Source organism: Fundulus heteroclitus, chromosome 4, assembly GCF_011125445.2.
Source record: "Fundulus heteroclitus isolate FHET01 chromosome 4, MU-UCD_Fhet_4.1, whole genome shotgun sequence".
In the NCBI taxonomy this organism is placed as follows: Eukaryota; Metazoa; Chordata; class Actinopteri; order Cyprinodontiformes; family Fundulidae; genus Fundulus; species Fundulus heteroclitus.
In genome coordinates, this window is record NC_046364.1 from 19,810,388 (window position 1) to 19,833,600 (window position 23,213).

The following is a 23,213-nucleotide window of genomic DNA, read 5'->3' on the forward strand; positions in this document are numbered from 1 at the left end:
GTAGCCTAGCTTGGCGGAAGGTAACCTTTGAGCCCCTTCCTCACTTAGGAAAAGCTAAGAATGAAACACTTTTTCTTCCATACTTCCATAAGATTCGAAGTAAAACAAATTTCAATCAATAGCAGCAATCTACGCATAAATAGTTGAAGAATGATGTGTGAATAGAAGTCATTGTGTTAAAGAGTTTTTCTGTTATAAGTTAGCAGGTATGTATGTATGGTGTGCTGTTAGGTTTTATATCTAACTTTGACATGTAAAATAACATTTGAAAATAAATGACGAGATGTTATGTGGTTACATTATACGGAATGGGATCTATGTTACACACACCTAATATCAGACATCCAGGAGCTACTGTTATGTCTATGCAATCTCCAAATCAGTATTACGGCTCCATTAGCTTTGTACTTTTCTTTATTAAAAAAATGATCTATTTTACACACACGGCTGCTCTGATTGATAACTTGAACATTTCTATTTTTGCTAATGACTACTTGCAAACTTTTATCTTCTAAGGGAGTGTTTGTTGTACATTTGTGCAATTGCACAGTAATTTACATAGTCCTGTATGTTAACAGTCTTTTTTTGACTTGAATAATATAATCAGATAATAGTGATGGTTGTGATGGACGGTTGTACTAGAACTGTAATTTCAATTACAATGCAAATTGTAGTTGACAATAAAGATTGATTGATTGATTGATTGACTGATTGATTGATTGATTGATTGATTGATTGATTGATATTCTAATATACGTCGCACCGGACTTTATGCATTTATTTAGACATTTATTTCACACAATTCAAGACTAAAAACTGACATTTAATCTGGGAAGCAAATTTATTAAATTACAAAGCTGCATCCACAATCGGCTGAATAACATGGAACATACCTGGGAGGATGAATGGGGTAAATTAGCTACTCCAACCAGAAAGGTTGTATCCATTTCAGCATTAGTTCATCAGTGAAGTTGTAACCCGCCCGGACAACAGAGCTGTATGCTAGCGTAAGCTGTTATTAGTTCACTGACAGCCCAGTAACAGGGTTCTGTCACGGTGTGGGCTCTTCGAGCTGCACCATGCAACGCTCCGCTGCGTGAATGCATCCTAAAACACAGAAAAACATACAAACATGTGAGTTAATGTTTCAGTTAATTAAGTCAAATTGACCAGATTTCTATAACAAAAACCAGGGATGTCTGAGTTTCTTGAGAATCTCTGTCTGGGGGTTGGTTTGTTTTGCATGATCTACAACACTGACGGGGCGGGGAAGGCGTGTTCCTCTCAGCTCTTCTACTACGTTGGGACAGTGGCAGGACCGGGTAAATACCTCTCGTTGCGCTAAACTTTTTTACTTCATCATGATACACTGAAATCCGGGACATTTCTAGAGACAGCTTTTGCCAGGGACAGGTCATCAAAAATGGGGATGTCTGGTAACCCTAGTTTAAGTGGTACAGGAGCAGGATAGTTTTCACAAGCCTAGCGAGCCCTCTTGTGGCGATAGACAGTAATGTTTACTCCTTGGTTCATGCTGGTCAATATGACCTACCATTTAAATTTGATACATAAGTCACACCTGATTATAAGTCGCAGAATCGGCCAAACTATGAAAAAAGTGTGACTTATAGTCCAAAAAATACGGTAATTATATTTTCACAGAATCTTACTTTAAAATGTACACTATTCATTTTTGAGGATCACAACAACAGCAGCATTTGAATACATTTCTTGAAATGTCTTCGGGCTACACGACACCACATTAACACTTTGACACCAGATGGACCAAATTATGACTTGGTTCTGAAATGATTTTTATGTCAGGATTGCCTATTAGGAGAGAAAGCCATAGAATGTGTAGTAATGGACCTCCAGTTGATGCTCCTCTTAGTTGAAAGTAGTTGCCATGAATGAAACCTTGAGATGAATAATGTGATTGAATTCTAAGTCATGTTTCCATCTGTCCAGTGTTAATTTCCTTTGTGCTATTATAGGCCAAACCTCGTGGACCATGTGATTGTTCTACACTCAGATATAAAATAGATTTTACAGTGTGTTAGCAGTTCAGTTGTGACTTCTCTTTTGCCCTTTTTGGATAATATGTTTGAATTTTGGCATGCCTCAGTGAAGATTATATAGTGGCAATGGAGAATTGTTTTACCTCTTACATATTTCTTACTTATTTTTGCCCACTGTCCGTTCCACAGTAAGGATTTTTTTATTACAACTATACATCTTGAATCCCTTGTATATGATTTATTACTTTTTTGCTGCAGAACATTTTCTTCTCCCATATTTCATGTGAGCAAAGCAAATAAGGGTTTCTCCATTTGACCTGACAAGTGCCTTTTGATGACGATGTCTTTGTTGGAGCTCTGTAATGTTCCTAGTATGTCACTGCCCAATGATTAGGTCAACAGCAACACTGACTGACACACAGCACTGTGCCAGTCGGATCTGAGGCTGGCGCTGAGGCTGACAGCCTGCAGCAAGTCAAGTAAATTAAATCCTGATTCATTTTCTGACAAAACACCCCAAGTGGAAGAGATTTTTTAAAAACACCATTATATTCTCCCATCATGTGTGCATTGCACAAAGAGAGAAAAAAAGAAGCTTGAAGAGCATCAGTACTTTCTGATTCTTACATCAAAAGCACTTCTTATCGTACACTAAAGTCATAGCTAACAATCACACTTGGTTTTTAAGAGCTATAAAGTGGGGAGACCTGGGTTATACTGCATTGATATCCTTGTGAGAAATTACCTTCTTCTTTCTTTTCATTTCATCTCTTCTGAGTAGACAGAGTCATACCACCACAGTATCTATGAGGCTGTAGAAAACGTGTCTGGCTGGAATTTTGCAGTTCAACTGTGTCAAAACTACTATGAAGACAGACATCTTTGTGGCCGTACACGGAAAAGCATGATGTTGTCTCATTGTGGCGTCCTATGGTAAAGCTGCAATAAAACTGTTTATATACCTTTCCAGGATCATTTCTCTATTTACAAGAGTTTGGTTGTGAAAAAACAGGAAAAGGTGAAGCAAAATATCTCTTCCTTTTCAAGCTTCCATTTAAGACTGACATTTTTCTAACTCCTGGCAGATTTTGATTTTTTTTTTACATTTTATATCTGTGTTTTATACTCTGTATTTGCTCCATTTGTAAATAACCAAAGTGCTTTTTTTTATATTTACCATAACAAGACCACGTGACCAGAAGTACAACTCTGTGCATGCATGCAATGAGTAAACAAGGAGAGGCAATGGAGCCTACAGACATATATAGATTGTTATAACATTATAATAAATAAATACAATCATAAGTATACGTTAATTTTTTATCAGTGAAGGGTGATCCCAGTAGATCTGGTTTGTACTGTGAACATTTGGTACAATTCCATGCTGCAAATGAAAGAGGCATCTTTTCGGCTTCGCTCCACTGTACCCCGACGTCAACATGCGATTCAAAAGGCATCTACGTATATATATCTGTGATGGAGCTGAGCAAGTCAGCAACGTCAAGTGGAGGTGCAAAATTGAGAGAGGTAAATTAACACTAACCTTGTAGATCAGGTTGGTCTTCGCCCGAGCTGTCACTTCACTGCAAGGCATTGCAGGGCGGCCTTCTGGCTCTTAGAGTTGCAGCGTTAATTATCGCCACCTTGCTTTCACATAGTTCCACGGTACTAGCAGTAGATGTTTGTCAATGTTCTTTTGAGGCTCAAAAAAGGACAACGTAAACAGGTAACGTAACTAGGCCCCTTTTAATTTTACAAAAGTTACATTATAATATTAACGTTTATGAGTGGCCAAGCAAATGTCATGACTACAGTCTAACAGAACTTCAAAGACTTGGCGCTCATCACCAAAGATAAATTGGCAAATACCAGTGAATAAATGTGAAAAGCTGGTTAGCAATTATAAACAGACCTTGATTGCTGTGTTGATTACTGAGAAGGGTTTCATAATGTTCAGCACTGCAGTTGTTTTATTAAAATGTAAAATAATAATAATAAGATAGACAGATATTTTGAATCTGATTGTTCTAAAGAGTTCTAGGACTAGGGTTCAGTTTGCTTTAGTAGTGATTGCAGAGCTTGCACTGGTTAGATGCATGTATGACCCAAGCATAATGATACATGGGGTTTAATAGGCAGATTTCTCTGTATGTATGCGTGGTTCTACAAAACAGAATAAACATCAGAACCAAAATTACAATCCAATGTAGACATTAATAACATATTACAGCTAAATACTTGTCTACTAAGCCTTACTATTGGCCCAAACGCCTTTACCTATAACCTAAGCCAAATTTGGAAACATAGAAAATAAAACAGTCTTTTCATTACTCCATTCTCGTGTTCTAAACACTTCTAATGCTAAATAAAGAAAAACAAGGCAACTAAATAAGATGAAAGCCATCATTTAAAGTGCAAGCTTAGCTTAGCTTAGCTTTGTTAAGTCATGTCTCTCATTAGACAAAATGAGCAAACAGAAAATGTCCAGAGCAATAGAGCTGACAAATTATACTTATCACATAGCAAATACACTGTAACTCGCCAGTCTTATGGTCGCACACTCCCACAGAAATCACGGAACCTGCTTCCAAACAAATCATTCCAAACATCATAACAAAACATTGCTCAAGAAATGTTTGGTCAAATTAAAATAAATTTAAATCTAAATTTAAAATTCTAAAGGGTAACAAAATTTTGGGCTTAACTTTACATAAAAGCTCTGTCGAAACTTAGTTCTAGGACCTCAGCACAAGTAAAGTTGCTTCAATAAGTCATTTTATTTCTTCTTCCTTTTGTCGGGAATGAAAATGATTGTATCTGGTCTTGCCTTTCATTCTGCTCCATAATAAAGAGCATTACCCTATTTTTACCTTCAACTTTGATGGAAAGCTGTTTAAAGCCCCTCTTAGCATTGCTGGAGCGTTTCTCTCCCTGTGACACCAAGTAGCTACAACTTAAAAAAGGTAGACAGTATAATTAGACACGGCGGATTTAGCCAAGAGAGGGCATCTGTCTTTTACAAATGAGCGACAGTGGATATATTTAAATAATGAGCCTTCCCTCTCTGACAAAGTTAAAAGGAATGATCTGAAAAAGAGACCACAGGAGCAAGTGTAACCACGAGCCTGGAAATCAGACACTATAATCGGACTGAGTAACACGGCTCATTCTGAAGTATCAACTGAAAGCTTTCTTCCTCCGATGAATACATATGGCCGAGGAAGAATGATGAATCCCTCTCTCCCTGACTGCAATACAGATGCCCAGTGAATGTGAAATAGAAGCAGATGGTAGCCTGCAAACCGACGACGCAGATGATACTGTCATGATGAAGCGGGAAAAAAATACATCAGATCTCAGAATGACGGAAACCATTTCTTCCTGAAATATTTACACAAAGTTTGATAGGAAGTACTTTCTGTGCATTAGCAACTAACTGTGAATATAACAAATGTGATTACATTTATTTAGGAACCTGTTATGGTCCAACTTGGTCATATTGAGGGACTGATAGCGGTTTCACAAAGTAAAAGCTTATGATACATTTGGACAGAATTATGGGGATAATGCACAAAGAAGGGATTATTGTGGTTCTCATTCAACTTCCTGGCTTCCGCATCGTCCATTCTTCCTGAAAGTGTTACTACTGGAGGATTTACTACATTAAAACATTCATTTTAAAACAAATGAAAATATAATCACGTTAGATGAAATAAAGCTGTGAAATACCCTGCATCTCATTTGCAAAACTACTTGCAAAATGACTTAACTTTTTCCTATTGAAGGGAGTGGCAAACTGTAAAACAAATTCAATCATTTCTGCTAGGATTCTGCTGGGGTTTGATTACAGCACTGTGCTGGGCCCGCAAGGCACTTCGCCATTTTGGTAACTTTACACAAAAAACGTGTCCAAACAAGATTAGTTTGCAAGAATGAAAGAACGTTAGCAGAGGTAGTGGACCACAATCAGTTTTCCACTCCTGCACTTTGTCACTCCAGATGTGTCACTTGTTAGATGGTGTGATAATTCGGCTCTTTTGTTATATTCTGTTTGTTGTTCCCTCTTTTGAGTCTCTCGCAGTCTAGAAACTTTTCCTTTTTTTGTCTGAAAGATAGAAATCTGAACTCTATGAAATAATTCCTATTTGAATTGCATCCTTTAATTTAGCACAACACAATTCAAGTTTCTGTCACACTTATTGATCATTTTGTTGTTGGCAGCATTGACAGAAACCATAGAATAATTTGGACCACACTTTAAACCCTACCAGTGTTTTTAATTTACCGGTAAGTGTGAAAAAAGGAAGATCAGAAATGGTGATAATGTTAGTTACTCTGTGCAGCAGTGTATAAGCAGGTATATGCGATGACTTGATTTATAGATTAATCTGACCCCATATCTTCATACGACTAAGCGCATCTGTGTCTGCCAGGCTGGTCTGTAGAATCTCAGGATTTCTTTCACTACAAATGAGGTCTGCTTTGATGCCAAGACGAGATCCAGTGTTAATGAGCTTTGCCGGCTTGTTCCACTCCATTGCCAAGATGATTGGAGAGGCTTTCCTGCATCACCTCATTCCATTGTAGACCTTCATATGTGCCTGAAAGACCAGCAGAGTATGTCAGAGGGATAGAGTTTGCTTCCAGGCTTGCAAAATTCAAGAGATGGCAGCAGTTTGGTGTCTTAGAGACCCAGTTTAATCTTTCTTTCTCCGTGCCCCCTGTTGAGTTGTGCATTTTTGTTAAGTCCCAGAGAAAAGGAATAGAGAACCGAGGCATGCATATTCACAGCAAGAGGTACCTCATGGTGTTCTCTGCTGTAACTAATTGTTACTCAGCAAATCCAGCCATTTCTGCTGAGATTCCCTTTGCATTTATGTAGCTTTTACAGCAACGCTGGTCTATTAAAAGATCAGGTTCTGCTTGTTAGGAAACACTTTTACTCAGGTTCGACTCTGTTGCCTCTATACTGAAGTGCATGGTGGATGGGAAAAGGAAAAGGAGATAAACAGCAGGGCAGAGGAAGGCATCAAGCACAAAGGAATGCAGGAATGCAGGTGTGGTTGTGTGTTGTAGCTCATGTGGAGGATGCTGCTGATCTGAAGAGAGTCTGAACAGCATACAAAACACCTGCCTGCTATGACAGATCTTCTGTGATCCTCAAGAGATACAGCAGCCTTTCAGTCCTGCTTTGAGGTGTCACAGAAGGTGGTTCTGGCTGAGTTTTTCTACAGATAAATTTAATTCATTTTACAAAGACATGAAAGATTGACCCTGGGTTGTGGCTTAAAATAGCCTTCTGAAGACATCTACAGCTTATAAAAGTGAGTATGAGCACTGTGGCAGAGAGGACCTGTAACAAGATCTCTTCCTATGTTAAAATGCTTAATGGGTGATTAATGCTCTGTAATTTCATCTCAGAATTTAGATTCATAAGTACCAATCAAATTTACAAATTGAAAGGAAAATTAGAAGAGGAATATCCACCTAACTTAAGAGACAGGCATTGTCAGAAGCCATTTCTGAAAATACAGAAAGCACTGATAGTACTGAGGAGCAAGACCAATAACACAGGGGCTTGTCACAAAAAAACATAGTGTTAATAAAATAATCTGAAGAAAATATAGTTTGCAAACAAATTACGTTTTGCTTGGAAGAGGCTTCTTTCTGTTAAGTAATAAGTATTACTATTATTAGTGTTGTATGGATTTAATGTTTTCTGTGATTCTATTGGCACAAATCTGAAGCTCCAAAGTGGATTACTATGACTCACTTAATATAATTTTGTGTGAAATAACCACAGTAAAAAAGCTTATGCTAAACCTTATGCTATAAACTTTGATTATACCCTTACTGGCCAAGGGTCTCATTTCTAAAACAGTGAGTAGGATCTATACTAAAATGTTGCATACGCCTGTGAGAATAGTGTACCCCCCCACCCCCCAAGAACATGCTGATTTCTAAAACCATCCAAGCAATCTCCCTTTATAAATCCCAGCTGCATCTAATTGTCTGTGTACCAGGTTCCACCTCATGTTCTGCCCTCTACATGTCCACATTCATTCATTTGGTGTGGTCAAACCAAAGCATCTCATGAATGGCAATGTATATTTAAATGAGTCAGCAAATCATTATTTTAAAGTCAATAATGGCAACCATGGAGAGAAGACAAATAAATAAATAAATAAATAAATAAAAACAACAAAAAAAAACAGAAAAAGTGTCCCAGAGAGGGCTTTATTAAATGTGTAAATCAGAAGTAAAAACACAGATGTCATCCACATTAAAAGAACTTGTTAAAAGGTGAATATTATTGCCGTCATAAAACGTCACATGACATTCTTAGGGAGCCGTGCTTCGTGTTGAGATTCCTCTGGTCTTGGAGTAGGCTGTGTCCGGATTGACATTTTGAGTTGAAGAGAGCACCCGAAAAAGAGAATCACTATATCAATGTAATCCATAAAAACAAAAATATCCACACAGTGTACATTCTTTTTTACCACAACTGGGTATGCACATTTTATACGTAGCAGCAACTTTCCCTCCCGAGGGTGTACTTAGTTTTACCAATGGTTTTGCTGTTATAGATGTGCACTGACAGTACAGGCAGAAACATGTTTGTTTCTTTTCCATGATTTTGTCCATATCATTATGTGTATTAGGTTTTCCCTAATGCATGTTTTTTAAAATGCATTTTTTTGGTGTGTGTTTAAAAGAAGACCGGCCTAAATACAATGCATTTTACAGGTCCCACTTTAGCAGTGAGGATGAAAGGCCTCTCCTTGTGTAGGTCACCCACCATGAGAGGTGTCACAGTCATTCAGATCCACACTGGGCTCTTATACACTAGAGGACAAATCATTTCATTGCCTTTCAAAAGCACCTCATAATCCTTGGGCATGCTACTTACAGTAATTGGGTAAAAACAAATTAAGTGCCAAAGCTGTTCAGGAGAAGAACATTCTGAAGTGTTGTCTTTGCTTTTGTTTTCCTTTTTTTTGTGTCTGTTCTTTATTGTGTCTGCCTCTCTTTGTTTCTGTTAGGCACATCTGAGGCGAAAAATGCTAAGAGCAAAGCATTACCTACGACAAATTGGGAAAAACAAGCTCATGTTAGATATTAAAAACAAGAATTGGTCCTTCAAAAATTATTTTATTCTTTAATGCACACAAGACCTACATTTTACATACAGACTCAGAAAATGTGAACAATCCATCAAATACAATTATTTATAGATATGTTTAAATATTGAGCAGTAACCTTATTTTTTAATCTATCTCAGGAGAACAGTGTGCTTTTAATTGCACTTGAACAACAGAATTAACGTTGTTTTACTATTAAAAACATCTATCCTCTCATAACTATTTGTTTGAGATAACATTAGCGGAGAGGCTTCTTCTACCAGTCTGTGGAAAGTTGCTATCCCTCATTTTGAGCTGTGAGCTGTTTTGAGGGTGTTATTTCAGATGTAGCCAGTTTCAAGTAATCTTATCTCATCTCAAAGACATCAACATGTGGGGTTTGAATCTGCTCAGGAATTTCTATTTGTTTCTCAGTTAGTCTATATTGGATTTACTTATATGTTTGAGTCATTGTCATGTTGCAGGGCCCAGTTCTTCGTCAGCTTTATGTTTAACTTGAATTCGTTGCATTTTCCTTAAACAACCTCTGATGCAGAATCCATGGTGGATTTAATAAAGAGAGCTGGCCAGGTCCTGCTGCAGCAAAGCACCCCAAAACCTGGAGGCTTCCACCTACATGCTTTACAGTTTGTATGTGGTTGCTTTTGTGGCATGCTTTGTTTGGTTTATGCCAAACATGTTCTCTTTATTGATGTCCCATTTTTTTCTCCGTTCTCAGGCTTTAACTTTGGTCTGAACTGTTTTTTTTTCTTAGAGAGCAAAGCCTTTCTTCTTGCACACCTCCCCTTTAAAGTTAAACTTGTGCAGTCTCTTCCTGATTGAATAGGTATGCACTTTCACATCAACAGTAACAAGAGCCTGCTGTAGCTTCTGTGATGACATTTTAGGGGTTTAGGAGACTTTTTTGGTTACATCACTTGAATTTATTTATATATTTAAAAGCAAAACTAAAAATTCGCAAGTTCCAACTATGCTAAAAACATTTTTTTTTTCATAGGCTGTCCTTAGGTGTTCATATGACTATGCAGTCTCACATATATCTGGATAAAAGTACTTTGCCAGGCTGCACAGAAAGTAATGGTGTATCTTCATAATTCTACACAGTTTGTGCAAAGCATCAGTACCACTTGTAGTTGTCAGTTTGGGCCAGATGTTGATAGTTTGACACAATTAATGGTTCCAAAAGGTCAACAGTCAAAATACAATTCAAAGCAGCTTTTTCATGATGATCCAGACTGACATTAGGCTTCTGAATTTGCCTTACCCCTATAGAAACATGATGGATAATATATAAAAGCTGGTTCCATGCTGGACAACCGATCAGTTTAGATGAGCGCTACCATTTCAGATAAGATCAGTTTTGTTAGTACAATAATGTATTAACCAGCCTGCTTCTTCTGATACCACAGGTCCTCAGTTGGATTCAGTGTCAGGACAACGTTGGCAAAAACGTTACCAGACATGACGATGGACTCTTGTTAGCATTACTGTCATGATCATATAATTAAACAACCCTTGTCTGTGAACCCCAAATAAAGACTTTCAAAACAGATCTTATTGACTGTATTGATAAAGAAAAAAATTAGGGGGCCCTGCAAGGGAAATCAGTGGTGTAGCTTCTTGAGTTAAAAAGCAGCACTTTCCTCAAAATTGTGCATCCCCAAATGGGGGATCAATCTACATCCCAGCCCTTCTCACCGTTCTCCAAATATTCCCTTAGCATATTGTTAAACATCACATGTATCTCATGGGAACCAATATTATGAAATACTGAGGGGAAACTATCAGGAGCCTTACTGTGTGGATTAGACAAGGTTGAGTTCATGGGAATGTGCACTTGAGTGGTTAAACCGAGTGCTGAAGAAGGACTATGCCACATGGGTGGGTGAATGCAGCTCCTAATCTGCAGCACATCCCAGAGCAGAGTCATCTCTGGAGAGTCCATCTTACAATTTATGACAGATTCTCTGACCATTTGTTCCATTCAGGCATTCAGCAGTGTGACACGGAGGGTATGGGAGGAAAGGAGGCACGGAGGAAGGTTAAGTGCTCTGGTGCTTCTGATGTCTACATATAGGGCCTTGCAGCTATTCAGACAAGTGTCACAATGTCATTTTCATTATGTCAGATCTAAAAGAGAAAATAAAACACAGCATAGGACTGCTCTCTACATCTCTCCATCTTAATTTACCAGCATTTTGTCTCCATTTCTAATTGTGGTCTTTTGTGTTTACTGTGTGGGTGCCAGAGCTTTCTTGAGCCTGACAGCTTGCATCTGACATTGTAGAACGATGGCATTCGGCCCGATTGGGCTGAAGTTTGGACAGCTACCCTGACAGATGTTTTGAGGCCCAAGTTTCAAACAGGAAGCCAGCCAAGCGCTATATTCACTATGCCATAGACTTGTCTGAAAAAAGTATTTGAATTTGTTTACGCTGACAAATGGCAAAATATTCTGCACAATGGGCACAAACTACAGCTGTATTTTCCAGGTATCTGGTAAAACATGTATCTTTCTTTATTGCTGTTGAAATAAAGATCATGTTACACATTTTGTTTTACATTTTAAGCATTGTATTTCTACCGAAGGTTTTCTTATTCAGAGTATGTTATTACAGTTATCTTGCAATCTGAAAATTGCTGTTTCAACTCCTTTCACATTTCAATGTTCCCCTTGGCAAGCCCCTTGAAACTGAAGTAGGAAACTTTTGTATAAGTGTATTTTTTTAACATGTTTGTTACATCTGTCTCTATGTCCTAACAGTAAAATATGAGACACATAATCTGTAAATAAATTCAAGCTTCTCTGGCTCCTCCCAGCGGTCCTACTGCCATTTGCAGAAAAACCCAGCTACCGGTCAGAAACAACCAATCAGAGCAAGGAGGAATGTCTGGCTCTCATTGGTTGTTAGCAGTGTCAATCACTCTTGTTTATGCGCTGCTTTTGCCCCTTCCCCTGCATAACACTACCATCATTCAGGCTCAAGATTGCTGGTAGGCTGCAGCTCTGTGAAGAAATGGCAGAAAAACAACACGGTTTACTGGAAAACCGACAATTACCAGTGGCACCTGCTCAGAAAACAAAGACAGGTGGGGAGGAGCTGTGGAGGGAGGTCTGCAGCACAGCAGAGAGCAAGGGGGAGGGACCTGCAAGGTGTACATGTTCTAATTTTCAGGCAAGTCCATGGTTTTCTCAAAACTCCCGACTGCAGCTTTAACCCCAAGTTGCATACTAATCTGGGTGTCGGTGTATGAATGTGTATTTGCAACTTGGTGAATTTGGTTGTAGTGTAAAGCACATTGTATGACTAAAAACGCACTTTGTGAATTCAGTATATGTTTTGGTAAGACTTCAGCTCACAATTGATAGGAAAGACCCTGCACAGTGTCGCAGTGGGTAGCACTGCTGCCTTGCAGCAAGAAGGTTCTGGGTTCAAATCCAACCCTGGGTCTTTCTGCATGGAGTTTGCATGTTCTCCCTGTGCATGCGTGGGTTCTCTCTGGGTACTCTGGCTTCCTGCCACAGTCCAAAAACATGACTGTTAGGTTAATTGGCTTCTCTAAATTGTCCTTATGTGTGAATGGTTGTTTGTCCTGTCTGTCTCTGTGTTGCCCTGCGACAGACTGGAGACCTGTTCAGGTTGAACCCCGCCTCTCGCCCAGTGAATGCTGGAGATAGGCACCAGCAACCCCTGCGACCCCATGAGGGATTAAGTGGGTCAGAAAATGGATGGATGGATAGACCCTCATAAATACAGAAACACAATATAAAAATAACCTACATTTAAAGTTTAGCTTTAAGAGAGAAACACTTTAACACTTTAAACTACTGTGCAATTATTAATAGATAAGAAGGCATATTCAGATAAAATTTAAATTTACAAGTTAAAGCAAAGAAAAACAGCAGTCGATTTCCAGAATGATGTCAGAAAATATTCAATTTGAATGAATGCACCAATCAAACACTTCCTAAGAAGCTAAGAGGTGTGCAAATAGTCATTAGTATCTGATGAAAATGAGATGTTCAAGATACAAAAAGAAAAAACAACAGTTAATTTACATAACAATGTAAAAAGGGTGCAATTTGCATGAATGTACAGTTTAGTATTACCTTAAAATACCTGCATATGGATGTGTGGCAGATCTGCTGACTCAAGACCTGAACTCAAATGGCATCATATTCATAAAAACAAACAAACAACAAAAAACAAGGAAATCATTTGGACTTGACTTAGACATCAAGGATTCAAGGTCTTGGACCTCAAGTCTCACCTATACTTTTTTCATTATGTTTTTTATGTAAGCTGAATTCTAAAAAAAAAAAAAAAAAACATGGTAAATGTTACAATGCTTGATTTGAATTCATAACCTACAGGAATCTAGTGTTACAGACAGACTTGACAGACTGCTTCTGATGAGGGAATTTTACTTTCACTCTTTAGATTTTTGCCTGAGACTTGGGAAAAAATATGCGTGAACATCTTTGGGACGTGCAACCTAATAGCATATCCATTGTTTACCTTGTGTCTCTTTAGGCTAAGAAGTATTCTGTTAGTTATGAAGGATGATACTACATCAGCAAACTGGCTAAAATCGGATGACTCGGACAACTGAGAATTTGCGCAGGCATGACGATACTTATAATCATCTTACTCAAAAATATTTAAGAACATTAGTTTGAAACCCTTTCTTTCAAACCCTCACACCTAATGATTGCCTGTCATTACCAGACGGTATCCTTTGTTCCACAAGTCATTCCCAGCATGGATCATAGATTCTTTTGAAAGGTTATCCTGTGTTGGGGTTTGATTTAGCTCTACAGCAGCAATCATCCTGGTCACCTTCTGCAATCGAGGCTTTATCGTTTTTCTGCACTGAAGGAAAGTGAAGGATACTGTGTGCACTCAGTGGAGCCTGCAGCCTTTCTCCCCTCTATTAGAGTGGCAGATATTAACAGGCCACTGGTTCCAATAAACCTGAGTATGAGCTGTCAGTGACACGCTCAAAAGAGCAAATGAGCCGGTGATCACTGTCACCCGAGGCTGTGGTGTAAACACAAAATCCCCACAGTAAGGGGAAAAAAACATTTGTCCAGCCGCTCAGGGTTTAGACTCAGATTTTATGTCTCTGTTCTTCTTTTGATGGATGAGCTGGTTCGAAACTTAAAATAAAAAAAGATGTTTCTTGCACTCCTTGACCTATGAGAGGATTTAAACAGTCCTGTTGCAAGACATTGCAATTTACTATTAATAACCTCTAGGACTGGAGTGATTGAATGCAGTGAAAAGATGGCATAGTCAATTCCGATCGGAAATTGATATTGCATTTCTAAAATCTTGTTCCTGGAAGTAAAACGTAGTTTAAAAATCAATTACTTTTTTTAAAAACAAAGATGTATCACTGGTGTTTATGACATGTTTCTGTCATTACATTTACAATGTAACTCTGTGAACTCTGCTTTCATCTGGACTTTCAAAGATTTTTTGGGAATCAAACAGAACTGGTATGAGGCATTCCAATTTATTAAAGTATTTGTGGGTGTTGAATGGTGGCAAACCTGGATTTACGTGTCCTCTTGATTTTTAAATTAGACTCAAAAATGTATCTGCTGCTTCACAGAGAAAATAGGGTAACTTTATGTTGTTGCAGTTTGCCCACACTTAAATTAGGTTTAATGCATGCACTTGGGGGAAAACCTCCCTAAATTTAATATTAATGTAAATAATTGCCAAACAAAATTACTTTGTGTTTTTGAAGACCCATGTTGTCAGCATCACAGCCAAATAAAAGGGAAAAATAAACAGAAGGAAATGGAAAAAAGTGAAGTTCTTTGAAAAAATGATCAAAACTGAGTTTATCTTGTTGAACATTTTTTATACACAATCAAAAAATATTCCAACAGATGCTTCACATGCAGAGGTTAATAAACAGAACTGAAACAAATTGACCCTGAAAAGACGATTTGTCTGTTTTGTGAAATAAGGCTACCCTTGGGAAAGGTGTGTCGAGGATCTGCGCACAAACGTGTGCTGGGGCAGGGCCACTGACATGGGTGGGCCGTCAAATTATGAACTTTTTGTTTTTCAAAATGCACTTGTTTGTGAAGAAAATGTATACCTAAAACTTTATATCCATTTGTTGTTCTTAGATGTCCTTGCAATACTAGTCCAGTGTTACCAAAAGGTAACATTTTGAAGTTGGTATAGGTTCATGGTTGGGCTGTTTCATAAATTGCTTTAGACTGACATTTCTATCAGGTCCTCACTGCTGCACCTGAAAAGCAGATTTGTGGCTGGAGGTGAGTGGCCATGAAGACATTTGTTGCTGCTCCAAACAGAACTTTAACTGCTGAAATGAAGTTCCGCCCATGACATTTGGAGCTCAACTTTATACATGTTCATTTTGGCAAGCACATTGCAGTAGAATAGTAGCAGCAGGTCAAGATACAATATAAGACAAGCCGTATTACAAACTAAAACATTAACATCTAAAGGTAATTCTAAACAAATAGGTTTTAACCTTGATTTATAGTACCTCAGGGTTTCAGCACTTTTACAGTCCTCTGGGAATTTGTTCCAGATAAGTGGAGCAAAGGAACTAAATTCTGCTTCTCAGTGTTTGGTTCTGGTTCTAGGTATGTACAGAAGGCCGGAGCCAGAATACCTGAGTGGCCTGGAGGGTTGATACACTGATAACAAGTCAGTGATGTATTTAGGTGCTAAGCCATTTAGGGATTTATAGACTAACAGAAGTATTTTAAAGTCTATTCTCTAAGATACAGGGAGTCAGTGTAGGGACTTTAGAACTGGGGTGATGTGCTCTACTTTCTTAGTCTTAGTGAGGACGCCGGCAGCAGCGTTCTCGATCAGCTGCAGCTGTCTGATCCACTTTTTGGGTGACCTGTAAAAACGTTGTTGCGGTAATCAGTTTGACTAGAGATAAACGCATGGATTTGTTTTTCCAGATCCTGCTGAGACGTCAGTCCTTTAATCCTGGAAATGTTCTTCAGGTGATAGAAGGCCAACCTTGTAATTGTCTTTAGATGCTTTTGAAGGTTCAGGTCTGAGTCCATCACTACTCACAGATTTCAGGCCTGATCAGTGGTTTCTAGCTGAAGCAGCTGAAGCTACGAGCTAACTTTTGATCTCTCCTCTATTGGTCCAAACATAATTACTTCAGTTTTGTTTTTATTCAATTGAAGACATTTTTGGCACATCCATGCATTGATTTTTCCTCAGCATTTACTCAGTGCTTGAATGACGTCACAGTCACCTGGTGACATAGAGCTGTGTGTCGTCTGCATAGTTATGATAGCTGATGTTGTTGTTTTTTAATGATCTGAGCTAGAGGGAGCACGTAGATATTGAATATGAGGGGAACCAGGACGGATCCTTGGGGAACCCCACATGTGATTTTTGTCGTCTCTGATGTCAAGTTACCTACTGACTCAAAAAAGTCCCTGTCCTTTAACTAAGATTTAAACATGTTGAGTGCTATACCGGAAAGGCCAACCTGGTTTTCCGGGTGCTCTAACAAAATAGAGTGATCGACAGTATTGAATGCTGAGGTCCAATAATACCAGCACTGTGGTTCTTCCACAGTCTGTATTTATATGGATGTCATTAAACACCTTGACAAAGGCAGTCTCTGTACTGTGGTGAGCACGGAAACTTGACTGGAAAACATCAAATCGACTGGTCATGGTTAAGAAGGTATTTCATTTCTGAAATACAGCCTTTTCAATAATCTTACTGATATGGGCCTGCAGTTCTGGAGTAGTAATTTGTCTAAATTGTTCTTTTTCCAACAGTGGTTTGATAATTGCTCTTTTTAGGGACTAGAAGAAAACACCTGACAGAAGGGACCTGTTTATTATCAGAGTCAAATCAGAAATTATGACAGGTGAAACTTTCCTAAAGAAAGCTGTGAGTAGAACAATCATTTCATAGTAATCATTTAAAAAATATTTTTACTTCATGGGCATGTACAGCAGCACACCATAAAGTTATTTTCTCTCTGCCTAACTCAGCAGGGCCAGCACAGCTAACATAGGAAAGGAGACAGTTTTGCAGCCGAGTAGCTGTTCAGGTTAACTGATCCGATGGTAGGGGTTATTTAGTAAGAAGCAGCTTTAATTGTTTCATGATGTACTCTATTGCATTCAAAAGTAATTAAAAAAAAATCATGTGTAATTTACATATTTGATTGAAATTGCAACATTGGACATATTGTCATGTTTTGTTTTTCCATGATGACTCCAAGACAACAAACACAGAGGTAGAGAAGCAGTTTAAGAGTTTTATTGAAGGAAATAAATTGGTGGTGGTGGTGGTGGGGAACTGGGAACTGGTGGCAGGGGTAACTGGAAAGGCTCTGGTCACCTACTGTGTAGAAGAGAGTGAACAAGGCTGAGCACGAACAGCAAGCAGGAAGGCAGACTTGGTCAAGCAGAGGCTGATTTATGGTTTGAGTGAGTAAAGGATTCCAAGGGGTTGGCGGCACACAGAGAACTGAGGTCGACATACTGTCGGATGGCTTGTGGTGGTTTGCTGATGGTGGAGCACGTTGAGGGCTGACAGGTAGATGGTGGTCTAGCGGTATGCCAAGGGCATCTTCGGACTTTATGGAGCAGAGGACGAGAGGAGAGCCAGAAAGGCTCTTGAGATCTTGAACTGGAAGCAAAGCTTGGGTTCTTCCACAGAGGCTTGAACGGAGAAAAGCCCTTGTTGGGATCCAGAATTTAATGGGTACCTTGAGGAGGAGCACAGACAGGGATGAGTCATGGCACATGAGTTCAGGAAGAACAACGGTAGGGTTAGGTTTGGTCAAGTACCACTCTGAGTGAGCAAACCCTCTGAAGCCTTCCATCATTTCTCCTGCTGCCTACAATGCTCCTGTTGATTGGACACACCAGAGGCTGCCGTCCAGCTGTTGCACCCTACTGGAGAGAGGTGAGAATACACCACCCAGACCACCAGACAGACTGTGCACAGATCTGAATCTCTGACAAATATATTTTAAATAATTTATTTATTTGATGAATATATATCTAAATTCATTCAAATTATCAAATATAATTGTGTATTTAATAACTTGTTAATTTTGGGGATTTATGATGGGGTTAGTTGTCACCTGGGAGCTAGTTCAAGCAGTCATGTCCCGCTGTACCCCTGCTTCACAAAACAATTCTCACCAGAGCTCACTGTGCAGTCTGTTTGTAAAAGTGTGCCATTAGTTGCTCTGATTGATAGACTTCAATACAAGCTGTTTTGTGATGACCCTTATGAAGATCGCATGCCACGATTCTTTGGTGAGATTATAAAATTATTTCCTCAATGCTACATTTGCTGGAAACCTCACCTATTTGAAATGTTTAAAGAACTTTTTAAAAGTGCTTACTGAGCACTGTAAATGCCAAACAGCAACATTCTGCCACAAGAGATGAATCAAAGAGTTGATGCACAGCCAAATGTTCCCAGAAAACGAAAATGAGCCAATCGGATTAGTGAAACGAGCATCTGGTCATCCAGATGCTACAGGCATGTGTGTTAAGGTGGAGCCATAAGCTTCGGTGTCTTTGATTAAAAAGTCAGTAGTTATTTACCTAAAAACTCCTCTGCTGGCTGGCAGCGCAGAGACAATCTCACAGTAAGCGGGAAATTAAGTCAAGTCACATTTCCCTTTAAAATGCCTGTGGCAAGAAGGATGGTCAAAAAAGCAAATTGATTAAAAAATGGCATTTTTGTGTGTGTTTGTGTGTGTGTGTGTGTGTGTGTGTGTGTGTGTGTGTGTGTGTGTGTGTGTGTGTGTGAGAGAGAGAGAGAGAACATTCCAGTTAGGTTTCTTCTGGTTTGTTATTTCAATCCAAAGACAGCCATTATACTGTGATATCTGACATGGACAGATTAACCTTTATCAGAGCAATGCAGCTAACTGGACAAACGCAGACAGCTCACCAATACAGAACAAGGAGAAAGGGCATTTAAAGTGCTGTTTCAAATACCACCATCCTAGTGATTAAGCCCTTTCCTGTTGAGCCTCGCGGCTAGCCTTTTCAAATCAAGGCAATGTTAGTTAAATATTTTGCAGTCCCTTTCTTCCTACCTGTGTTAGCTTAAGTGCTCATGTAAGCTCTCAGGACTTGACAATACTTCAAACGCAGCACCGGAGCAGCCGTGAAGGTCAGTCTCTTTGGAAGCAGGTTCCTTTTAATACAATATTCATCAAAGCCTAATTTCATATGAAAGAGACATGACATGTAGGGTCTGGGAGTGTCGAATGGAAGAGGATGGAAAAACACTTCCTGGACTCTGGAGAATCCCACAAAGTGAACACTGCTATCACACAATGCAGATATACGGACATAAACCCCTTTACTTAGTGCGATTCATCTGGTTGGTCTAAAATTAAGAATAGCCTACTGTACAATATATGAAAACTGTGCATTGCAAAGGTTTTTATTCCATTTGATCACTTTCGCTTTTTGTGACTCTACAACCACAAACGTTAATGTATTTCACTGAGAGCTTATGTGATGCACCAATAGAACAGTACATAATTGTAAGTGGGAAGGAAGATGATATGTTTTTTTTTTTTAGAATCCCTCACAACAATAACATCTGGAACGTGTGGTGTGCATTTGTATTCAGAACCCCTGAGTTACCACTTAATAGTTCTGCTTAGTTCTGCTGAAATTATAAAATGTATTTGATTGTATTTTAGTTTTGTTGTGGCAGGTTCCAGACCTGCTGCTGCATACAGATGTAAGATGGCAAAGCAGAGGTAAAATTTTTGAAATATTCTGTGAGTTGTTGCCTGAAATCAGGGACTTTCTGAAGCAGTCACATTTTGTGCTACTACACACTGTTTAAAGTTATTTAATCCATCCATCCATTTTGCAAACTGCTTAATATCTCATGGGGTCGCGGGGGGGGGGTTTGGGTGCTGGTGCCTATCTCCAGCATTCACCGTGCGAGAGGCGGGGTACACCTGGACAGGTCGCCAGTCTGTCGCAGGGCAACACAGAGAGACAGACAGGACAAACAACCATTCACACCTAAGGACAATTTGGAGAAGCCAATTAACCTAACAATCATGATTTTGGACTGTGGGAGGAAGCTGGAGTACCTGGAGAGAACCCACGCATGCACAGGGAGAACATGCAAACTCCATGCAGAAAGACCCAGGGGTGTACTTGAACCCAGGACCTTCTTGCTGCAAGGCAATAGCGCTACCCACTGCCCCACTGTGCAACCCCAAGTTATTTAATGTTTAATAAATAACTCTAGGTCTGTTAGGTATTGTCTGGTGAATATCAGCCCAAACAGCTGATATTAGGACAATAGTTGAAAGAGTGACTTGAGCACTGGCGTTCTTTTAACAGCAACACATATAGCCTAAAGGAGTGACAACTTCTCTTCAAGTTTCTGAATTTATTAATATAAATAAAATGAACATCCAGAGAACACCACTATAAAATGCGGTTTATCTGAATTAACACTATATTTCAATCAACATATCCTCTCTACTAGGCTAATGAAACTTAACTAAAACTATTAAGCAACATTAAGATAAAAAGAAGCTAAATACCTATGTATAAAGAAACAAAAAGGACAAAATAAAATAATTGAAAACCATCATCACAATAATTCAGTGAATCCTCGTTCACTGCTGATCTAAGTTAGAGAACCAAAGTTCATCTTAAAGAATGTGAAATTAGATTCACAAATTAGAACAACATTTTGTATGTTTCAACCCACTCACAATGCTAATCCTGAGTTAAACAAAACATTATTTGAGGAAATAACATGTTAAAGAATGATTTGCTCAGTAAAAATCAATAACCTTTAGGACACTTGATTTTATTAATGCAATTATTTATCTGGGAAGTTAGGGTCATTCTGGTGGTTGGTCATTAGCTTGAGGGGTAATCCTAAAGTTACATAAAACACTATTAAATCAAAATTATTCTTCCATATTAATGATGTACCAACACTCTTGAACTATTGAACAATGTCAGAGCGAAACGATAACAAACATGTTTTTATTATTATTATTATTATTATTATTTTTTTATAAATCTGATGACAATTTATTAAGTGGAGCAAAACAAAAAAAATGTAAAAGTAAATATCTGAAAAGTGTGGCATGCACTTACATTCAGACCCCTTCCCTCTTTATCCCCTAAATATAATCCAGTGATTTTGACTAAACATTTCAATAATTATTATCGTACAAATAAATCTAATTAATACCCCAAAATATAAAGTAACACAAGAACTAAATTTAAAATCAGAGGAATTCAGAATAAAAAGCTCCAAGATTCTGTTTCAAATCACTGAGTTTCAATCATATCATCAAGGTTTCATCTGGACTTTGTGTTCTTCATGCTGAGAACATCAGAGCTGCTGTTTGCTCACTGAGATCTTCATCGGTAGGATTTTTACTTTACCCCCAGTGAGGAAGCATGGAAACATCTTGTCAGTGAAGGTGTGTGTGAAGGTGTGTATGTGTGAGTTAGTGTCCAGATCAGAGAAGGACAGCTTTCCTCTGTCCCAGTCCAGATTCACTCTGATCCTCTGAGGCTTCTTCTGGACTGAGAGATCCATGAGAGGAGATGGATGACACCATGCTGAGTATTTACCTTTATTGAACCCTATAACCAACCATCCAGACTCTATGAATCTTTTCCTCTGGACAGACTCTGCTAACACACCAAGTGCCCAGCCTTCACTGTCTCCAACATCAACATCCCAGCTGTGGTTCCCTGAGTTGAAGCCCTCAGAACACACATGTTTAAAACGAATGGTAGTTATGTTTACTTGGAGGTAATACTACTCAGTGGTAGCACTAATGAGTGGACCGAAAAACACAAACATTAATATCCCATCGATGTATAAAACCCTTATGGAAATAAAGTTTGTTACACTGCAAAAACAGATCTAAAAATAAGAAATATGATCTTAAAATTGGTGTTTTTGTCCTAGATTTGAGCAGGTAAATAAGATTATCTGCCAATGGAATGAGTATTTTCACCCCTAAAATAAGATAATTAGACACCCTGCACTTGAAAAGGGATGATGGAGATGAATTGTTCTTATTTCAAGTGTAAAAATCTTATTCCATTGGCAGATCATCCTATTTACCTGCTCAAATCAAGGACAGATACACTTTTTCAAGACAATATTACTTATTTTTAGTTCCGTTTTTGCAGTGTATATCTATAAAAACACACTCAACCATATCAGCATTGCAATGTTTCAAAGGTCGCTAACGGGTAGCTTAGCCTGTAATCTCCAGGTCTGTTTACCTCGATCAAACCTTTAACAAAACAGTAAAAATCATTAAGAGTGAACCATTCTAAACTTTCCCTGCTCATTTCTCTCTGTCAAACCTATGCCGTTGCCTCAGGTTGTGGCGGTGGCGCATCCGTCTCCACAACCTGGGTTTTCTCCAGGGTGAAACTGGTTCTTCTGCCAGGGACGAGAAACCGGCTGGCTCAGGGGGGGAAAGGTCCTTGTTTGTGAACCGTGCTCCGGTAGTCTGCACACGGCTCCAAGGCGTGCACTCGGGCAGTGGAATTGGCAGTTTGTGGACCTCTATGCAGCAGAAGTGTTTCCTTAGGCTTCCTGCGAGGCTGTGAGGGAAGGGGTGTTCCAACGTTAAGGCACCATCCAGCCTCGGGGAAACTGTCTCATGTGGTCTTGGCTCAGCTTCCTGTAAGAACACAGTTCCAGCTTGAGCACGTGTCTCTCCAGTGCAGGACTCCTCTCCTCAGTGGCCGACGGACAAAGAGAAAGATAAATCCGAGGGGGCTTGGTACATAGCCACATTAGCACCCCCTGCTGTGATGGGCAGTCCCTTGATGCCTGTAAAGGTCTCACATTATTTACAGTCTGATTTCATTTCCCATATGGCTGATTGCACAACAGTTTTTAAATCTCCAGGTCCATCCAGTCCTTGCTTTCTACAATTTTTGACATTTTAGCATCACATATTAAACCGGAGATGATTTTACTTCTTTGTTAATTTAACATTAACCCTTGAGTCTTTA